Source organism: Pinus tabuliformis, chromosome 4_1 (assembly GCF_031772625.1).
Source record: "Pinus tabuliformis cultivar Carrire ecotype Pingquan chromosome 4_1, CPIR1, whole genome shotgun sequence".
In the NCBI taxonomy this organism is placed as follows: Eukaryota; Viridiplantae; Streptophyta; class Pinopsida; order Pinales; family Pinaceae; genus Pinus; species Pinus tabuliformis.
Window position 1 is genome coordinate 962,352,263 of NC_142303.1, and position 19,548 is coordinate 962,371,810.

Consider the following 19,548-nt stretch of genomic DNA (forward strand, 5'->3'; position numbering starts at 1 on the left):
GAAAAACAATTGAAGGAAAGAAAGGACACATGGGAACAATTCATGATTACAAATTTCTTTCAGGACCCACCTAAACGTAGCTCAACAAGAAAAAGTAGGAGAAGAAAAACAAGTGTAAATATTCAAGATACGCCTACTAGTATAACTAAAGAAACCAATAAGGAAGAAATGTTGTCTGAAACTTTGACTGAGGTTAGAAAACAAGCAAAATAGAAAGGGAAAAGAAATATTGAAGACATTTATCAGACCCTAGAACCTTCTTCTTCAGAAGAGAAGATACTTTTTGAAAGGCTAATTCATCTTAAAGAACAGTTAGTTAAGGCAAAAGAAAAAGGAAAGGAGAAACAGAGTGTAGAAAAGGGAGATACCAGCTCACAGAATTTAAGAAGGAGCTCAAGACTTAAAGGAAAATTGAAGAAAGTGTAAATCAGAGGGGCTCACTTCATATACTTAGGAGGAGAAACACCAGAACGGTCACCAGCAATCACTCCTCCTGACCATAGTCCACAACTTTCTCCTTTTCCTCAACCAGATTTTGAAATCAGTCCAAGAAAGGCCGCGCCAGAAATAGATCCAACTCAGCAACAGATGTATGATTTTATTGAATCATTGGAAAAGATTGCAACAGAATAGGGCACTTCATATAATCAGCTTGGTACAGCTCAGGAAACTTTGATCCAATCATTAAAACAAGAATTTTTTGAACTAGAAGTCCTGAATAGACATATCAAAAGGGAAAATGAAACATTGAAAGAACAGAACAGGTTGGACAAAATCATCCATGACAATGCCATGCTGCATTTAAGATTATGGCACAAGAAAAATAGGAAATTGAAGAGGAAGAACAAGAGGTTGAGCAGAGCCCTCATCAACCTCAAATAGAGGTGCCTAATGATGAAGCCCAGGATGACAGTAACACCAAGGAAGAAGAAGAGAAGGCTAGATGTATTAGCAGAAGTCTCAGAGTAGATGAATTGAAGGAAGGGTAGTCACAGTTTTGGTTGCATGAGGACATGCAACATCTTCACAGTGGGGGTATGTTGAGCCCCAGAACTACCTCTCTTCTACATATTTTCCTAGACCTTTTCTCTTCCATTTTCCCACAACAGTGCCTCATAAGCTATCAAAGATTATTACATATTGATTCTAGGAGTGCATTTAAGTGGTTTTCTAACTATATCCTTGTGTGTGCTATTTGATTTAGATTTTGTTTATCAGCTATGGAATGTAGCCACTTTCCGCAACTGACTCGCAATTCTGTAGTTGTTTTCATTGTTCTGTAGGTTAAAGTTGTCGGCAGGTGAAACAAGGCACATGGGCAGCTCGGAAATGATCTACACATGGACAAGGTCCTATCTGTTCAACTGAATTCGTGAAGAAAGGCATTGGTCAAAGGACGGTCAAACAAGGAGTCCTACATCAAATAGGTCTTTGTTTCAGTACGTGAAAAGTCCGAGACCGTTCCTAGGTTCATGGATCCGCTTTTGACAGTTGCAGGCCATCTCCATGATGCAAATCCAACACCCACCTTCTGTAGATTGAACGTTTATTGCAACCAAGAGGCCGAACTTACGGGTTCTGTCCTGTTTATGTGTCCTCTGTTGAAGATTTTTCTCAGAAAAACAGTTATCTATTTTCCTGTATAAATAAAGCGTTTGCAACGCAAGTAGCTAGTGCAGATATTAGGATTGACGCTGTTGTTTTAGCTTTCATTTTGCTGTTGTAACGAGAAGACACTCTTTGTTTTGCAATATAAAAAATCTGTTTTCTTATGAATGTGTAAAGCGTGGTTTTGAGGTGACGGTGTGTTAACCAAAGGTTGTGCAGAGGGCCCCTGCTGGCTGAGGTTTTGCTTTTCGTTTTTGTAAAGTTTTCATGTTTCCACTGTATATTTCTCATAATTTGTTTATGGTGTTAATCGTTTTATTCCTGTACATGATTTTGCAGCATTGCATACTTTTTCACTAACATTGATCAGTGTGTTTCAGGATAGGTTATGCTTGAGCTTTTTCATATAATTTTTGCATCAAGTAGTGATATGAGATTTGCTTCTCTGCTGAACTTTTTAAGCTTTTCAATTTCAGTTGTTATGCTTTGATTTCAATGAGATTTGTTTGCTGCTATTAGCTAGTTTAGATATCAAGTTCTTCATGTTATTTGACGTTATCTCCGGTGCCATGGCTTAACCCGAGAAGTTAATTGGCGAGCTATCGGATTATAAGTGAAGTAATTTGATTTTTCTTTCATTAATCTGCAAGTAGGTAGTTTAGATATCAAGTTCTTCATGTTATTTGACGTTATCTCCGGTGCCATGGCTTAACCCGAGAAGTTAATTGGCGAGCTATCGGATTATAAGTGAAGTAATTTGATTTTGCTTTCATTAATTTGCAAATAGGTAATTTAGATATCAATTCTTCATGTTATTTGATGTTATCTCTGGTGCCATGGCTTAACCCGAGAAGTTAATTGGTGAGCTATCGGATTATAAGTGAAGTAAATTGATCTTGCTTTCATTAGTCTGCAATTTTTGGTTTTGAGTGCAATAGTTTAGATTTTATTTCTGTAATTAGATGGGTAGCAGAGACAGTGACCTCATGATCAATATTTCATCTTTTGTTTGATTTAAGTAGCTGCATATTTACATTCCTGTTCAAGTACTGATTTTATCAATAGCATGTTTTGAGATCTTTTGAAGTGCTTAGTTTTGGAAATTATCATAAGAGACATAAACCTTGTCTTAAATCTACATCCATACTTGCTCTCTAAAAATATTCTTAAAACCTGAGAATGGGATTTCCATTTGCATTAGACACCTTAGGAGACCAACAAAGACAAAACCCCAAAAACAAGATAAAAACTGAAAACAATACAAGTAAGAAAGAGGTTGCCTTGCACATACAGTGCGCCACACTTCATTAGTTTACGACTCTCGGATTGATAATTAATGTAGCAATTTAGGACATACTAAATTGACTAAACAACATTCCCTGAAGCTTTCTGTTAAACATTGAAAGGTCCCTTCTAGGAGTATTTAGAGGGGCATTGAAGTTTTAAAGTTTCCCTAAGACATAGGAAAATACTTGATCTGATTTCAAAAACATAAATCTGGTAGTGAAGGCATATTGAACCACCCGAACTCATGGGATTGAGTCATTGTGGGATTCTTAAATGTTTTACATGTTTTTCATTTTTGTTTACTGTTGGTCTCGTATTTTATTTTATTGTATTAACTATTGGATGAGGGTATGGTCATGCTATATTGTTTTGAAAATTTATGATTACTATCATAATACTCTTTTTTCCTTTATCGTTACCCTCATTCCTTTTTATTTTTTCCTTTCATTTTTCATGCTTTGGGGCCTTGGGAAAAGCAGTTAAGTATGGAAAGAAAGCCATGGAGTTTCAGGAAAGGCCTGAGAGGAACCCAACAAGGAGTATAAAACCCAGATGAAGCCTAATGCATGAATAAAGGGGTAGTGACGGTAGGCAGGATGGATGTGATAGCCAAGTGCATCAGTTGAGTCCATGAGAATAAATGGACAACAACATGAAAACCATGTGAATGCCATAAAAAGGGAAGTTTTCTAAAATTTAAAACTGCATGGCTAATACATACACACACAAATGTATTATTTGTATTATGATGTGGTGAAGGAAAAATATGTTGTCTCGTATTACATGATTTTAATCGAGAACCATCATAGTAATAAGACAAGCAAATTTATCTTTAAAATTTTATGATTATGTGGATGGAAAGAAAATAGTAATTATAATTTCCATGTTTGGGTAACCTGGTAAGGTTACTCAATGGGTTCCAGGAAACCTAGAACATCATTGGGCATATGGGCAGGAAAGGTCATTGTTAGAAATCATGAGTAATGGTGATCCTAAGAGCTACAAAGGCATTAATAAAGAAAAATATATGTAAGCTGAAAATTGCCTATATGTGAACAACATGAACAAGAAATGTTGAGTGTAATGAATCACTAAATATTGCAACAACAATAATATTAGCTAATAGTACTGATGGTGGCAACAAGGTGGAAAAAGGTAAAAGGAAGGAATTTGGATAAAAAAATTCCTTTGACCAGGTTGGAAATTGTTGTTTCACTTCTATGCATTCTTTGCATAAATGCAGGGAGTTCTCTAAACTATGATCACATTGACATATGTGAATATATGTTATGATCATAAACATGTTGATGGTTAAATGAAGGTACACAATGCCATTATATTTGATAGGTGGTTGTCAAGAATCATTCTTGTGGAAGGATGATTGGTTGTGCTCATAAAATTTGACAAATGAATATATATATGAATGGCATGTTTGGGATAACATAATACAATTATCCAATGAGATTTCACGTTGTGTGAGGAATCCATTGAGCAAGTGGGATTTCTTGTTGTTAATTGTTTTATTATCATGTGATTATGACTTTTATGTGCCCATTATGTATTATGTCTTGACAAGGAAACACTGATGGGAATCCTCGGTTGCAGGATTGGGCACATACACCACTAAGCATCATGTTGAAGCCAAGCGAGAGTTCAATGGAGCAGGGATGCTCTGATGATAGCTAGGATGAGAAAGCCCGAAGGGCTTGCTGGTTGAGAATCACAAAGCTACAATTGTACTCCCAAGGCTTATAAAACCACTAGAGACTATGCTAGTTGAGAACTTCTGAGAGGTTGAGGCACCCAAGGGCTATTGGACTGATAACAATTGATGTAGCCTATGGGGAGGGTTGAGAGAAAACGTGTGCACCACAGAGAAGTTGTTGGAAAGTGTGATCTTATTCCTATAGAAGTAACATAGTTGAAAAACCTCCTTTTTATTTATATATATATCTCTCTCCAAAAACTAAAATGGGACTCTATGTGCTCCACATGAACCCCTGTGTTATTTTGTTGCTAAGCCACTGTGGTGTAACAACAAGGAGTTGTTGAGAACACCTAAGAAATGGGATTTATTAATTATATGTGCATGAAAGGCTAAGGATTCAGATGAGCCAAGTTTAAAGACAAAGTTAAAAAACTATAGGTAGTTATGCTGAGTGCTTGCCTTGGGGCTTAGAAACCCTCATATAGTTTAGCTTAAGTTTCTGATTTACAAGAGCTTGATTTTATGATCTAATTTTAGTTTAGTTGTGATATGAAGTGAATTACTAATGCAAAGTTCACCTCATGAACAAAACTGTTGATAGAAGTATGATTTAAAATTGTTGAGAATTTCCTTATGATGAATCTCATGAAAAATTGAGTGCTTATGATGAAGGAAAATCATGGAACTGTTAGCACGAGCATATGAGGCCAATTGTAGGACAAACTACAATAGATTGAAGATATCAGAGTGTGAAATAATGCATTGGAGATGAAGAATTCAAGAAAAGGGAGAAGTTATCAAGTTGGACAAGGCATGTAAATAGGAATAAAGATCCACTGAAGAGTGGTTGAACTAATAAATTTTATACTCATTAAGTAGTTTGGAAAGCAATTGCACATGTAAAATATGATTGTCACGGAGCTGCATTTATAAAATTCACAATGATTTTATGTTTGGAGATAAGCACATTTTGTAATTGTATTTGGGTATAGAACACTGAGGATGGTGTTCCTCTAAGGGAGTGGGGTTTGTGATAGCCTCTTTGGGTTAATCCCCTATTGTAAACAATATTGTCATTTTATTATAATTAAAAAAATAGTTGAGATATGGGACACACATTTTAGAGCTTGGGGAAAGAGATTGCTTGGGAAGCTGACTGGTGTACCTTAAATGGGTTGAATGTACATTGGCTTTATCTGGAAAGGGAAGGGAAAGACCCAAACTCCTCTTGGAAAAAAATATGCAAGGAACGAGGATAAAAAATACACCACGTAGTGGACTATGCTAGCATAGTCATTGCACTGGTCAGGTGCATGTCCATGCAACCAATATACAATTGCAAGAATAATTGTGGAAGGCATAAGAATGAAGCTTCTAAAGGAGTGGGGGTCATTAATGGATTCATTTGTTTCATGGAGAGAAGAGTGTGATTAATTATGGGGATAAGCGATATGGAAGTAAATCATTGAGGGGGAGAAATTCCTGAGTATAGGAGGAAAAATGAAAAGAAAATAACACAAAGAGAGTTTGGAAGGAGGAATTCGCTTTGGTGATAGCCCAACTGAAGAAACCAATGAGGGCTTGCTGGCTAAGAATCATAGAGCAATGGATTGCCTTAAGGCTGATGAACCCACTAAAAGTGGTTTGCTTAAGGACTGATGAACCCATTGGAAAGCTTGTAGATTAAAGCAATGACTTACCTAAGGATCGATGAACCCACTAGAAGTGGCTTTCCTTAGGACTGATGAACCCGTTGGAAAGCTTGTACATTGAAGCAATTGATTGCCTAAGGACTAATGAACCCACTAGGAGTGGCTTGCCTTAGGACTAATGAACCCATTGGGAAGCTTGTGGATTGATAAACCTACTAGGTAGGAGAGAAACACCTAGGTACTTGGGGGGGATGATGAACCACTAGGTGTAGCCTTGGGGCTAATAACACTAGTGCTTGCTCTCACTGATGAACTACTTGGATAAATGGTTTCTATGATTCTACAATAACTTTTCTAGCTAATGAACCTTCCCATGTGAGAATGGAACTCCTCACCTGGAACTAAGCTGAGACTCCTTGTGTTGGAAAGAACCCCCTTTGTGGATATTGACCAAGTTAAAGGCCATGTGGTATGACAACGAATAATTGTTGAGGAAACTTGAGAGAAATGGGTCTTGTTTGTTGTGTCTAGTAGAATTGATTTGTTCCTTTAATGACTCTTCCTTGAGCTCTAAAGTTGGCTTGGGGGTGTTTGGCTGCAAGAAGGATTACAATGCAAGCTAATCTAAGGTTGGGTGGAGACTTGAAGTCCCAATCTCAATTTCCAGTTCTTATTTCAATGCAAGATAAGTGTTTACTTATGTGTTGATATATTTGAATGTTACGTACATGTTCGTTGTATTGTTTAAATGTCTAAGCTAATGATGAGGAATGTGATTTCTTGTGGGAATATGGAATGCTAATTCCTTTTGTAAAGTTTCTGAGGAATGGTTGATTCCTGTATTTGCTTCATGAGCTTGAATCTCATTAACTTCCAATCCTAAGAGATATGTGAATCTTTGTGTTGGTATGAACCTGAAATTAGTCTATGTTGTTTCATTGAATTTAATGAACACAATATTTTAGTAGGAATCACTATATATGCTTTGTGCATGTGAGCTGTCATGAATGGACATGGTTTTTGGGCATGTATTGCTATTAAATCTTAGTTCTATGCTTTGGGATTTTTGGGTTATTTTTCAATAAGTAAGGTTAATGTTTACTCATGTCTTCGGGAGAAGGATGAGCTTCCCTATGGTTATGTTGTCTATGTCAATCATGTATGTGATCTGTGCACTTTAATGATCTGAGTTATATTGTTGGTCGGGAAAATACGTTGAATCACTATTATGGTGTGCTTACATAGATTAGCCGAATAGTGATTCACAATAGTGGTTCACTCTTTCCTTTGAGTTCATTCACAGGGATTCACCCAAGGTTCAGATGGGGTATTGATTAGTCTTAAGAGTTGGAATCAACCATCTAGGTGCTTTATCAACTGTCTTTTCATAACAAGCACCATAGTGGTTTGATTCCCATTGTCTAGGTGGTCTATAAGCTATTCAACAAGCACTAGAATGACCCAAGATTTCCATTTCTAGGTGGTTTATTAGCTATATAACAAGCACCACAATGATTCAATCATACACTAAACATCTCACTAATCACACAGGCTTAGATAACACATTCCAATGACTTCACATAGTTCAAAGGGATTTCGCCCAAATTCGCAAGGGTTTAATCCTTGCATAGTGCACTATACAACATCTCATACATCACTCTGCCTTCTCCTACCAAATCCCAACCATGTACACACACTTCAATGATCAACAATGTGCTTGGAATACCATTCCACTAAGAATGCCAACACCAAAAACTATCAAATTCTTGAGAGAGAACTCGTTCTCTTCACCTGTGCACTCCTATAATATTCCTAGGATCCCCCTATATGTCATAGATGTCGAATGCTTGTCTCCTCAAACTGCTAGGGGAATGGGCACTATCCTCCAATACCTCTAGTCACATGTCATCAATTATTTTCTAATGAGTAATTTGCCTCCAATCACATCACATAATTAATTTATAGCAAGTTGAATTGCCCAAGTCTACCAACAGATTACTCGTTAACTTCAGTGATTAAATGAAATCCTAGTTTCATGGCCTTTCAAGGAAGCAAGCAATCTCCCTTAGACATTGGGATCTAAAAGTTCTTCCCCTCCTTCAGTCGATAGTCATAAGGATAAAAATTAAATTTTTAAACCACATTCTATCAACTAGTTGTGGCTATGGTGCTCATGCTGGCATTATAGTCATATTTCATATTACAAAAACAAGGCTTAATGAGGGGGTGTTACACTTGGGTCTACTTTTTCTTATATCAGCAAGAGGATATTTTGAGGATTGGGTTACATTGTAAAAGACATATTTAAGAAAAAATACTTATGATTATCATCAATTTCACTTTTAGAGAGATTGGGTGTTAAAATTGCAAATATTTATTCCAAAGTGTTTTTTTTTTTTATTATATATTATTGAGGATTTTTTTTGTATGGTTATTGATATCCTAAAAAGGATTGAATACATACTTATGATTGTTGTTAATTTCACTTCTTAGATAGTTTAAGGGTAAAAGTAGTAACTCTTGATTTAAAAGTGTTATCTTTAGATCACCGAGGATTCTCTTTGAATGGTTATTGATATTTAGAAATATATTTCTTTCATTGCATAACTTTGAGAAAGATCTTAGAGAGATCCACCCCATTAAAAATGAAGGAGAGCTTTCATTTTATTAAAGAAAGGACTTTCATGGCTTAACATGCTTATGCTTGTTGATTCTTGAGTTAAAAACATGTCAATGTTTGACAACTCAACTGGGGACACTTAATATTTATGATCTCAATGACTCTAATGATATTTCAAAGGAAGGACAACAAAAAATACAAACAAATTATAGAACTATTCCAACATTTTAGACCTTGTTATTACCTTGGCAAAAAAGGGGAAATAATTGGGATTATCCTAAGGGACTCTTTGTCAAGAAGGAAATCTTGTTCATGGAATCAATGAGTAAAGAATCAAGGATAGAAGGATCTTCATAGATACTCACAATGAATCAAAAATCCAAATAATTTCAAATAGCCTATCTTTTGCAATCTTAGAAGCCCACGAAGAAACCAAGTCCCAAACATAACAAAGGAAAACATACATAGTGGCCATAGAGAATAAGTATATAAAGAATAAACCCTTTGAGATTATAAGGTGAGAATCATCTTGCCCCAAATGTATTGGTAAAAATATTGCTTATTTTTTATGGGGATGTGATTAAATATCTATACATGCAAATTCACAAATTCTTGGGTGTATGTGACGCCCACTTCATTTTAGAAGACAATGATGTGGTGATGAGGTTTTTCCTTCAAAATCTTAGAGGGACCAAGGAGTGATTGGATTGTTTGCTTTTCAGGAATGTATATAACAAATTTCAATAACTTAAAATATGATTTTATGGATAAATATGCAAGGTTAATAGCATATTATGTTTTTCTCACAAAGGCTACTCATATTCATATGGCATGGGATGAGTGCATAAAGGATTTTAACATTTAATTTTCTTCCTTGACCTAACAAAAGGTCCTAGAAGAAAAACAACTCGACAAACCAATAATAATGATTTCTTATGATAATGTAATGCCATCAATTGTAAAATATGCTATAATTATTAGAAATATTGACACATTTGAAGATGTAATAATAAAATACTAGGCCACAGAAGAAGACATGCTCATGAAAAATAGTGTAAAAGAACAAACCACATTGAGTAAAATCCAAACATACGGATCTTGTTCCATATGATTCCATGGGTTGATGGACAAAGCTCTAAAAACCCTAGCGACAACAAGGGTTTTCCCCTATCTAGTTGATCTATGTTTAGATCACATGGATCTCTTTGTAGATCTATACTGCAGTCCAAACAATGGTGAATATTAGTGATCTGACGAAGAAGACAATATCTTTTGCAAGAATGGTTGTTGGTCCAACAAGCTCTTCTTTGGTTTCGTATAGTGCCATGATGAAATTCAGATCTGTTCTTCTGGTAGTCCAAGAAGTTCCTTCCCTTTATGTTCCTTTGAAGGAAGCTTTCTGTTGTGAAAAATATTTTTTGGAGTAACGTTTGGTCTACAGGTTTGAATGGTTTTTTTTCATGGTTGACTAATTTGCACAAATGGATCTCTGAGACATGGAAAACTCTCTTGATGGATGATCTAAATATTTATCCAATGGAATGAGGTTTTTTTTGATGTTGTTTTTGATAATATTGAGGATAGGAAGGTCAATTGCGAATCTGGGCTATGGTTTTGGAGGAGTGTCAGTCTCTTGATGCAACCTTGGCCTCCCATCTTTGATCTGGTTACAACATCATTCTCCATGACTCAAGTTTGGGTAAGGCTTACGAATCTTCCCCTACGTTATTGGAATCTCCCATCACTATCCTCTATTGGGAATGGATTCTGAAAGTTTTATTGCCCCAACCCAGAAACCAGATTTTTTATAAGACTACTTATGCTTGAATATGTGGGGAGATGGACTTCAATAAGGGTTTTCTTGTTGAGATTAATCTGATGGCTCCATACTATGTCCGAGTTTAAAAGATTGATTCTGAAAATGTTCATTTTGGTGTAGAGCGTGTTATGAAAAAAGGCATGTAATAAAAAACTACCCCAAGCATTTGTAGAACAACAAAGATCGAAAAAAAAATGAAGGCCCAAATGGTGGAAAGGAGCTTAGGGTGTTCACTATGCAATATACAAAGAATAAGAGTCTTAGGATGAGAAAGAACCAAAATATAAACAAACAATGTATACCGTCAAAGAAAATGCATCAGAGGCAACAAAAACTAGTGAGGAAAAAATGCATGCCAATGAGGATCCTCTAGACTCAATGAAAGTGGAAAAGCAACAAGTCCTCATGGAAAACATATCCCCTCTTGAATCCACAATGTATAAAGTTGGGAAGGAAACTTCTTGGGCAGATTAGGCGGATGAGGAAGAATTAAAAAATAACAATGCTCACCTGCCAAAGAATGACCCACCAGAAATAGCAGAAAACACGGGTTGGATTCAAGTTGGGAAGAAAGGAAAAAGTATTTTGCTAAGGAAAACAATAAGTCAAACTAAATCAAATCAAAAGTAGTGAAAAATGGAATGTAAGTGTGTATGGATATTGGTTTCTTTTTGGGCAAATTTTAGTTGGAAAGGGACTGAAATTTTTGTATCATGGGGTACTCGCTTAAGGGTTTGGATTAAGACTCAATCCTCAACCTTGTAACCAAATTAATCTTTAATACAAATCTCTACCTATTTCCTTACAAAAAAATCCATACATATGGAAAACTTCTCATTGTAGGACAAAAACACTTTTTCATTTGCCAAATTAGTTGGAGGGGGGATTTTTCATGGCCAATCTAATGTTATCTTAAATGTCCCTACTCTTGGAGCTCTCACATCTTTCCCATAGGACATTAAGATTGACCAATAAATATCTATGTGAAGAAATTATAGAATGTACTATTGAGAGTGAGAGATCAAGGAGTGGAAAATTGAGATCCCACCCTACCTTAAAACATCATAGCCATAGACAATATTCCAAGTATATAGAAGATCTAGAAATAAAAATACTCGCTCCAAATTATTTGTTTGATGCATACTGCTAAGACATGACTTACACAAGTGATGCCAAATTTTGAAAATGGATCACAAGTGAAAGTGGTCCATTTTGGTTTGAGTCAAACATCATAGTACACCCCTAACTTTGTTTTAGAAACGTGGTGAAAAATATCGCACAAACAATATATTTCTAATTTAAAAAATAATCATAAGAGATTAAGCCGTCACTAATGATATATAATGCGGTAAACAACCTCAACAAGATTCAAGTCACATTCCACTTGTAAAGATTATGAAAATACCTTAGCAAATGAAGATTTTATACCTGTTTTCAATGTGAAAGTACATAGTAATCATTATTAAAATTTGAAAAACAATCCACATATCATTTTTTTATGATTTTCTCATAAACTTACCTTTCACCAACTTATACATATTACAACAACTACTTAAAATCTTCTCATGAAAAAATAATTTTTATTTGATAAACCTTACGAACATAAAAACACAACTTTATTTTGCTTACTATGCATACCTTACAAACTAAACACTTTATATATATAAATAACAAATTTAAAAAGTAACATGCAAATAAATTTTAATATACATATCTTATACATTCTGATTAAGTTAATTTAAAAAAAAAAATAAAGCCTTACACATCCTCTAGAATGGTTCATTAAATTTATTTTTTCAAGTACAATAATATACGGCTAACAAATATCTTTTGAAAACTAAGAAATATCTTTTAATATAGCAAATATCAACTTTATTGCAAATATTTTGCACACCTTACCTACTTTCCAATTACTTCTGAATACTTTATATATACTCTCCAATTACTTCTAAACAATATATATATGAATATGATTAAACCAAAAAGAACATACAAATAAATTTTAATACATGCACATATATATATATATATATATATTTTAAATAAAACCTTACACATTTTCTAAAATTGTTTAAATAAAACCTTACACATTTTCTAAAATTGTTTATTAACTTTATTTCTCTAGTACATTGAATGTAACACTAACAGAATACCTTTTAATATATCAAATAATAGAATGTTAATTCTTCTTATAAATATTTTTTGGGGATTTTTCATCCCAAAAAATTTAACGTCCATTTAAAAATAAATTTGATTTTTTTATTCATTTTTTTAAAGAAATCAAAGTACGCTTAAAGCTAAGATATTTAAGAAAAATAAATAAATTATTTTAATATCCACAAGGTTAAAGATAGCCTATGGAATATATTGCTTCTTTATTTGCTTGATGTATTCGACTCTTTTTTTGTGAAGCTTCACAATAAATACTTCCAACTTCTCGACTAACCCCTCACTAAATAGATTACCCAAGAGCTAGTTGCCAACATATCTGCATAACTTTCCCTGTTGTCTTTGAAGGCCTCACATTCTAAAATGAAATGCTTTTCTGTTTCCACTTTTCTGGAAGAACAAAAAATGCATACTCTTTCCTCTCACACTTATTTTGGCCTTTTCCAGCCCCCTGTTTCACAATTGAGTTGATGAGAATTAGTCCTTAACTGAGCAATAAGAGTTTTGGCTCTCTAAGAGATATTGGCCTCTATGTATGCTTTCGGTTGATGACTATGAGTGGGATTAAACACTTCAATATAATACTTTTTCTTTCTTCCTAGCTCCTTATCCCAAGTACGTTTGTGGAACTTATCCATAACAAAAGCTTTTATCTCTTTGTTGTTTATGGGACACGTGTTCAAGCAAATACCCCATTTACCAAACCATTTGTTATTTTGCTGCATCCAAGTTTTTTTTCTGTTGCACAATCTGTCATTAAAGATAACCTTAGGTCATCTACCCTCTTCCATTTGCTCATTTTTTTTAAATACCTTATGACTTGCACCATAGCAATTGCTTCAATAGGAGCATCACCTGTTTCACTTAACAAGATAGCATAAGGAATTGCACTTTTAATCTTGAATTTGTTAATCAAACGCTTTTGAATTTTCTCAAGTTGTCTCTAATGCATGTTGGATGTACTGCTGGGCCATAGTTCACAACCATAGAGAATCACCAGAATCACTAGAAGCCCAAAAAGAGTTCAAGTGGTTTTTCAGTCCCATAACTCTACCTCTCTACACCTATTTTGAAAAGCTTAAAATGTTTTCCAACCCCCCAAAGTTATTTTCTTTCTACAACCATCCTAGCTTAGATTTTTGTTGAAGTCAATTCTGAGGTATTTGTAATCCACAACTTCTTCCAGAATGTTTCCTTTAAAGTAGAACTTAGGCTGGTTATGATTTCTTTTTTGTAGAGAAAACCACTACTTTGGTTTTTAATATAAATTTAATATAAATAAATAAATAAATTAGGTAACTAATATAAATATAAAAAAACTCCAAGGGATAGCTTACTTGGTCGAGTTCTTATTGTTAAGTATTTGGCCTATTGGGAGTCATGGGGTGAAATCTCCTAGATGCCTTGAGATTAAGCTTTACTAGTTGGTCGACGATAAATCTCTTTAAGTTGATTTACCCTTTAAAAATATTTAACATTTAAAAATATTTATTAAATATTTTAATAAAAATATATAAACTCTTTTATTTTTGAAAAATATAATTAACATTTATATTAAATATTTTAAAAATGGTGTTTTAAGTCTTATATAATGTTAATACTTAGGTGCTTTGTAAATCCCATGACTATTTTTTTGGGTAGTTTTATTAATGACTAAGATATGTATTAGGTTTTTTTTTGTATATTGAGAGGGCAATATTTATTAATATTGAGTTTAGAATATGATCTTAAGCTTTTATCACTTAAGTGCTTATTTATTTTTCAGATATATAAATATGAGTTAGCAATTTAAGATGTTTTAAAAGTGGAAGTGTAGTTCTTCATTGAATATCAATAAAGGATATTAAATGAAAGATATTAGATAATTAGGATTTGTGTTTACATCAATATAATTTTATTTTAAATACATATTTAATATGAATTGAGAGAGATCCAATTTTTTCACGTGCACTTTTTTTATGAGTCTACATTATTTAAATTTTTTCATTTTTTTTGGCCCACATAAACAAATTTCAACTTTGGTGATTGACAAACAAAATTACACATCATATTTGATATAAATTAAACTAGTTATCAAATTACCATAAACATTATAGACATTTTTATAATATAAAAAAAATTGAAGATTAATTTAATTGATTAAATCATCCATTCCAAAAATAATTAATTTAATCAACTAAATTATTCATCCAATGTATAGATAGCATATACAATGCATAATTAATTAAATGAATTATCTTGGACTATTCTCCAATACAAATTGTTTATATTTAGGTTATAAGTTACATGCTTCTAATGAAGTCACTAATTTAACTATAGTGAATGTTTATATAGACATGTGTATGTCATGAAAATTTCTTCAAATTTTAAAATAAAGATTCTTATCATATTTTATTTGAGATTTTTTATTTTTTTTATTTTTTTTTGGGTAGTTTTATTAATAACTAACATATATATTAGGTTTTTCTTATACCAATTTTAGTTTAGAATATGATCTCATGCTTTTATCATTTAAGTGTTTTTTTATTTTTTAGATATATAAATATGAGTTAGTAATTTAAGATATAAAGGCATTTGAGTATAGTAAAAGTGTAGTCTTTCACTGAGCACCAATAAAGAATATTAAATGATGAGGGTTTGTGTTTACATTAGCATAGATTTATTTTAAATACGAATCTAACATTTGCCGAGAGGGATCCAATTTCTTCACGTGCAAATTTTTTTATGAGCTTACATTATTTAAATTTTTTGTATAATTATTTAAATTTTTTCATTTTTAGATTTTTAATTTTAATTTTAATTTTGGTCCACATGAACAAAATTTCAACTTTGATGACAGCGTTACCCATCATATTTGATATAAATTAGACTGGTTATCAAGTTACCATAAATATTGTAGACATTTTTATAATATAAAAAAACTTAAAAATTAATTTAATTGATTAAATCATCCATTCAACCTATAATAAGTTTAATTAATTAAATTATTCATCCAATGTATGATTAATTTAAATTATCCTTGACTATTCTCCAATACAAACTGTTCACATTAAAGTTATAAGTTGCATGCTTCGTTTATATAATGGTTAAGAGCATGTGTTTCCTCCTAAGAGGTCACAGGTTCAAAACCAGATAGAGTATGTATGCCTTCGTAGACTTAGCAGTCAAATCGCTGAGGTGGGTCCCTTGTCCCACAAACAAGTCTCATACACCAATTTGGTGTCTGGCTTGGCTGTGACCTTAAAAATGGATATTATTATTATTATAAACATATGAATGTCAGAAAAATTTCCCCAAAATTTAAAATAAAGATTAAAGATTCTTATCATATTTTATTTGGAAAAAAAGTTGTTGTTGTTGTTTTTAAAAAAAAATTATTAATTTACCTCATATATTTTTTAAAAGAAATATGAAATAAGATGGCTTCACACTTAAATAAGAAACCTTTATTTATTAGTTAAAGGTCATTCTTACTCTTTAAAAAAGAATGATAAAATTTTTAATTAGATTTTTGTTTTAAAATAAATAAAAAAGTTAGTGATTTACCTCATATATTTATTTAAGAAAAATATGAAATGCAATGACTTCACATTTAAATAAAAAATCGTTCTTGCTGAAAGGTCATTCCTACTATTTAAAAAGTCATTCTTGGTATTTTGTTTCGTCGTTATGAGTTTACATGTTTACAATTTTTTTTTGTTTTTCTAAAATATGATTAGTTTAATTGTAACGGTTGAACTATTTGTTTAAAGTTTAGTTATCATAATTAATTTAATTATTTTCTAATAAATGTTTTTTATATAAAGATGATAGAATATACACTTCAAATAAATTTAATTCGATCACATATATAAAATATTAAAAAAATATATTTTAACTGGGAAAAAGAAAAAGTTAAATTTTCATAAAAACAAAGAAATATAATATATAATTGTTAATTTAATTTCTATATATTAAATAATATGATAGGTCACTTCTTGATATGTATGCATGTTGATCCGAAGGCATACATCACACACTTCAAATTTGATCGAGTGTACAGGCATTTCATTTGAATTGTTCCTTGGGAAAAAAAAATTGAGAAATACATTTAAAAAAAACATAAGTTGAAAATTTTTATAATTTTTTAGATTAAAAAAGATTAATTATTAATTTTCACAATATATATCTTATGTTCTTCAACACGTGTTGTTGACATCAAAGCCATATATCATGTGTTTCACATTTGATTAGACCTCTGTTATATTATTGTGAATGATTATGTTCCATGTGCACATCAGGAAAGTTTCTTAGGGAAAAAAATATGGTGATTTTCAGAGTCTTTTATTTGGAAAAAGAAAATGAAAAAATATGATTGGCGATTTGCCTTCTCTTTCTTTATATATATATGAAATATATGGTGGTTTGACATTTAAATTAGGTTGCTTACGATTTAAATTACAAATCTTCCATCTTACAACACATCTTCGATCCACGCTGTAAAATAACTGCATTATAGTTCCAGCAAAAACTAAGGAAATTTTATTTTTCCAGAATGATTGAGTTCCTTATTAGGCTATCGTGAATAGTTAGAGTTATTTGATGATGTGTATAGGTTATGGCTGTATTTTATTTAAGAAAAGAAAAGAAGTAGGTATGCTTTTTTTTTTTGAAAAATAAAATAAAAATTTTTTATTTATTAATTATTTATATAAATAAATAATTGATAATCAATTTTTTATTATATATTTTATATTAATAAAATTATAAAAATAAAAATACTAATAATAATAATTAATTATAAAAATAATATATGTATTTTATTTAAGAAAAGAAAAGAAATAGTTATGCTTTTTATTTTATTTAAAAAAAAAAATATTTATTAATTATTTATATAAATTAAATAATTGATAATTAAATCTTTATTATATATTTTATATTAATAAAATTATAAAAATCACAAATACTAATAATAATAATAATTAATTATAAAATTATTTATATATATATATATATATATATAAACATATCGCTATTTTATTATGGGGATTTTTAATGTGTTAATACTATGATTTATCGATATCACATGCCAAAAATCATAAGTCTCTTATACTACTTTTTTTAAGTAATCAATTTAATTAAAAGAGAAAAAAACATCACTATTTTGAAGATAAATTTTAACCTTTGATTTGTGTATATTATTATGAATATTCTGGAATATTTTGTAGTAATCATCAATCCATAATAAGTATCAAAACACACACTTCAACATACATATCAAGTTTTTAAAATTAAAAATATCATAAGAATTAATGAAATTATAACTTTATTATTATTTAATTTGTTGTTACAATACCATAGGCCAATACCATGGCTTTTTGTTTCAGATGAAAAAAGCAATATATTCATTCAAGATTTGTAATTACATATTCTTCATATCCCAAATAGCATTTATATAATATATATAAATATATAAAAATATAATATTTCATATATAATTGTTATATATATATATATATATATATATATACCACCACATTACTATGGGGATTCTTATTGACACCACATGCCCAAAAAATCATAACTCACTCATATTACATTTTTTTAATTAATCAATTTAATTAGAAGAGAAAAAAAGAGCATCACTATTTTGGAGATAAATCTTAACCTTTGATTTGTGTATATTATTATGAATACTCTGGAATATTTTGTAGCGTTTAAATAACTACCATCCACCTGATAATTAAATTAAAATTCTAAAAATTCCATTCCAAAATACACACACTTGTCAGCATAATTATTAAAAAACTTACATGTAATTGTTTGATATTTAACTTTCTTGCTATTTTTTGGGGGAAAAAATGTTAGTTTATGTTATATACTAGTGCAACCATATAAATTAAAAGAGTAGTCTAACTAATAGACGAAATGACCTTTTCCCTCATCATTTTTCTAGGATAATTTTGTCCAAAATTTGGTATAGATTTTTAAAAATCAAAAGTTTAAGTTGTTTGATCTTCAAAGATTGAGTGCATTTTTCAATGTGCCAAATCTATTCATGCATTCAAAAATGTATTTTAAACAACAAGAAATCACAATCTAGAAACAAATTGTAATACCAAATTTCCATAAAGAAAATAATTTCGTCTATTGGCACGAATACTACGCCTAAATTAAATGATTAATAAATTCTAATAACATCAAAACACACATTTCACCATATCTATCAAGTTTTTAAAATTAAAAATATCATAAGATTTAATGAAATTATAACTTTATTATTATTTAATTTGTAAATAGGTTTTGCTACAATACCATAAACCAATACCATGGCTTATCAAAACCACATGCACAAAAACCATAACTCATTTCATATGATACTTGTTATTTGACTTTTTTTAATAAATTTGAATTTAATTAAAAGGGAAAAAAGACATAACTACTCTCCAAATAAATCTTAATCTTTGATTGGTTTATATTACTAAAAACATTTTAAGATATTTCAGATAGATTAAATCCCTACCATTTACTTAATAATTATTGATAATTAAATTAAAATTATGGAAATACAATTCTAAAATAAACATATTTATTGATATAATTAAAAATATATAGTATGCTACTATTTTACATTTAAATAAAATCATTTAATATTTATGTTAATCTGATCTTCTCATACATGTTAATATCGAGGCCATGCATCTTG